The sequence below is a fragment of the Quercus suber genome, unplaced genomic scaffold (assembly GCF_002906115.3).
Source record: "Quercus suber isolate HL8 unplaced genomic scaffold, Cork oak 2.0 scaffold_3B, whole genome shotgun sequence".
In the NCBI taxonomy this organism is placed as follows: Eukaryota; Viridiplantae; Streptophyta; class Magnoliopsida; order Fagales; family Fagaceae; genus Quercus; species Quercus suber.
Genome location: NW_027071805.1, coordinates 375,277 through 379,656, shown reverse-complemented (window position 1 = coordinate 379,656; position 4,380 = coordinate 375,277).

Sequence of the window (4,380 nt, the reverse complement as noted above, 5' to 3'; positions counted from 1 at the left end):
TCTATTTATCTTTGGATAGACACAAAAGCTTAATGTTGATATCAACTTTTTATTCTCCTTCACTTTATCAACTTTTAGGATTGATTTTACTTTTTTAATGGCAGGATATGTACTTACTCCCTATCAAGAGATTTTTTTTTTTTTTTTTTTTCAATAGCCCCATGACCAAGAGAACATTTTTTCTTTTTCTTTTCTTTTTCTTTTTTATTTTTTTTAGATAAAAAGAATAGTTGTACGTTAAAGAAAGAAAATATAATCAAAATTACACTCTTATATGAAATATAATTTACTTGAAAATAAACTCTATTAGCTAAGTTTTAAAAAGATATAAAATTCTATTTCAACTTAAAGTCTATTTTAACTTTAATTAAAAAAAATCTATTTTAACTAAAACTAAAAGTTTCGTTATAAAAAAAAAAATAAAAAAAAAATCTAATATTTGAAATTTTGGAGTGTATATATATATATATATTCATTTTGTTCATCATTTGATTTATTGAGATTCGTAAATATTCAATGTTGAAGATTTATAAAGGGTTCTATGAAACCAAACATGCAAAGCATAAAATGCAAGGTATTTTATTTATTGAGTATGTCATATCGCATGCCTTTTTAGGAGTCAAAAATGTTGTTGAGACCCACTCGGCATGGCAATAAATTCTTAGAATTACAAATGTTAATAGGATTGTAGAGAGTGGAAGTAGCGATGGCAATGGGGCGGGGCGGAGCTAAAGGATGGGGCCTTCGCCCCCGCCCCACATGATTTTGTCTTACCCCATCCTCGCCTTGCCCCACATGACAGAGAAAACTTTTTCACCCCATCTCCGCCCCTTAGGGCCCCGGGAAGCCCCGCCCCACCCCGTAAAACTCTACTTTTTATTAATTTGCCCTACAACTTGTACAATTTTTTTTAATGAAACTTATTTCATTAATAAAAATATACTTGAAATTATAACTAAATTTATCTCATAAAATCAAATCAATTTTTAGAAAAAAAATTAAATAATATATCAAAGTGTTTAACAAGACAATCATTAAAAAAAAAAAAATTTAAAATCTCATAGTATAACACATAACATAATAAAGACAGAGAACCATATTGGATAGAATAAAATATGCTAATATTGATATGTTTGTTTAAATAATAGAGTTTTAGGGTATGAAAAATTTACAATTATAACCCTTAGCAACGCAAGGCGAGGTGGGGATGAGGAAGGGCAGGGTGGGGCGTGGTGGGTTTAAAAAGTTTAAACCCATCCACACCCCGCCCCATGGTGCAATGCTAAAGTCTTGCCCATCCCTACTCCACCATCTTTGCAAGGTAGGGAAAACCCGCACGGGGCAAAACAGAGAGAGGCGGGTTAAGCGAGGCGGAGAAAAATTGCCATCCCTAAGTGGAAGATAAAAAATGTTTATAATATAAGGTGAAGAATTATGAATTGGCCATTTATTTTTCATTTATTTTTTTGGTTTTAAATTAATGTGTTTTGATGATAGGAATCAAATTTTTTTTTAATATAGTTAATTTGAGTAATTATTCAATACTCATGACATACCATGACATGGTGACATGGTAATCACTCCTTTGAATTTTTATTTGGAATAATGTTAGGTAGATGTAAAGGGTGTTTTAGAGAGTACATAGAATTATCTATCATTCATGCAAGAGAAGAGAGTTACATAGAATTATCTATCATTCATGATAGAGAAGAGAGTGTTATATCATTGTATTACAAGAGTATTAAAATAATATCCATTTGATTTACTCTAGGTGAAACTATATTAAACTTTCAACTTTTAAGTGATTTAGTAATCATTAAGATAATTTTGATAATGTCATTAAAATATATAATTTACACTTTCATTTATTATTAAGGTTGTTATCGAAGATTAAACTCTATTGATAATAATTTACAATGAATAAAACTTTATTTTCTATGTTCTAATAAATTTAAAACTATACTTTATTAAAATTTATACTTCCAAATAATTTAAATAAATTTAATCTTTATTTAGAATATATATCATAACTTTATATTTTAATAAGTATAATTTATGCTGCCACTTAAATAATACTCCCAAGTATAGGATTGTCACAAAGTAATAATTTAGTGAGTTAGAGGTCGAATCTATAGGGAAAAGGGAATTGATTAGCAAACCACAAGAAAATAAAACTAAAAATAAATAAATTTTAATTGAAGTGATTTTGATGGTTTGGTAAAAGTAATTTAGATTGAGAGAAAATAACAATATATTAAGGTTTAGAGATCCACACACAGCACATCTATTTGTAGTCTTAATAATATTGATTTTATAACTCAACTAAAATTCATACGAAGGATGATCTTAGTCGATGATTTAACAAACAGAACTTAAGAATTAATTGTCTAAGGTAGTTTCATGAAATTAATTGATTTTAGGCAAAAAAAAAAAAAATAGTTAATTAGTTCACAGGGAATACTAAGCATTTAACGTGCCCGGAGTCTATGATAAATCAAATAATTATACAAAACTAAACACTTTTCTAGATGAGTAAATTAATATATTAAAAAAAAAAAAAAACATAAGCATTAAAATCGTTAAAGAATTGTTAAGAACATACCAATAAATAGTTGAATTTCACTCCTTACCTTAGCAAGGCTTCCAGCAAGCCATATACCAAATAAAAGCCTAAAAACTATAAATTTTAAGAAAACCTTAATTTTCTTTAATTTAGCTTTCCAGCCCAAAATACTAAGTGCAGGCTGGAATCATAATCCAAATTGGATTTAGATTTGGTGAAAATTTCCTTTGATTCATTACTCCAATTGGACTCAAATTTAATTGAGTTGACCTTCTTTAACTTCATTATGACCCTTGTAAAAGTAGAATCCATTATTCTTTACACAAATCCGCTCATTTATTTCCTTCCTCACATAACATCCTTTCAATGATGGAAGTATCTTCCTCATCACAAACATAAAAATCCGTTTCTTCCTATGAACAAAAGTTACAGTAGTTACTTAGATCAATTCATGATCATTTAAAGAAAGGGAAAAGTTACGGTAGTTACTAAGAGTATTGGTTTAGGAAATATTTTTAGAAACTTTTTATGGAAAAAAGAAGAAAAACAATTAATGTTTTTGACGGCTTTTTATATTTCAAATGGAAGTAGTATTAAAATTTGAGAGATGCTACGTCTACAACAATTTTATAATATTTTTACAATAAATCATAGGTGGTTAGTTGTTATTGGTTCAAATTTGAAACTAACACTAAGATTACTTTTTTGCCCCAACAAAAACAACCAGTAACAACCTATCACTTAGGATTTGTTGTAAAAATGTTGTAGACATATCATTTCTTTTAAAGTTTTTCTAAAATAGTTTATAAACAATTGCTATAAAGGTACCCATTAATAGGACTCTTTAAGAAAAAAATGGCATTTCATCATTTGAGCATGGCATAGCTCATGAAAAACGGAAGCACATGCCACAAACACTCTGCAACACAAAAGTTTAAAGAAAGCCAAATTAGGAAACATAAGAAGATCAAATTCTGTAGCATTACGGAGGCACTGCACAACAAGATAATAATCATAACAATATAATTGCTTATCTAAGAAAAAGTGTTTAGCCATTTAATAATAGAACATGATAAAACGTTCTTTGAGTGTAGTAGGTACACAATGATTTTCAAAATAATATACATGTATGCTTGTAATTCTAAAGACAAATTTTGGAGGACCGAGCAGCAATTGAGGAGTATCGAGAAAGAGTCACAGTTCGCATCCCGGCCATCTTCAAGAAGCAGAGTCTTGAGATGTGGGAAGCCCGGGAGGGAAGAAGGATTAAGAACAACATTGCCCTTTAATTTCAAAATTACTAATGATTTAGCATAATTAAACAAGGTAGAGGGGAAGTAGTGTTGAAAGGTTGGAGAGGACAAATGAGGAGATCAAGCTCTTCCAAGTTAGGTGTAAGCGCAGCGTGGACCCTGGACACGATACTTGATCTTGATTAGGACTTGCTCCTCAATTGAAGAAGATATCCCTCCAAATTTGATGCTGTCAAAGTCGAGCTTTGACACAAGAGTCCAGAGTGTCTTCCACCTGCTCGACAAAATGCTTTGACAATAGTCTCTTTGGTTGTGAGATAAGAGGGAGTCTGTTAGATTGTTGATCCTGTCTTCGACCACTGTTGGTTTGTGGCGTTTTGAGGCTGATTTAGTGCCCGTTTGGTTCCACTTTCAGGAGCCAAAATGCGCGTTTTGAAGCTGAAAATTCAAAAAGCGTGTTTGGTAACGAAATGCAAACGCGCATTTTATAAAAGCCCGTTTTCCAAATACAAAAGACTTGCACTTTTTTGTGTGGCAGCTGGGCACGAGCTTTTGCAAAAAGCC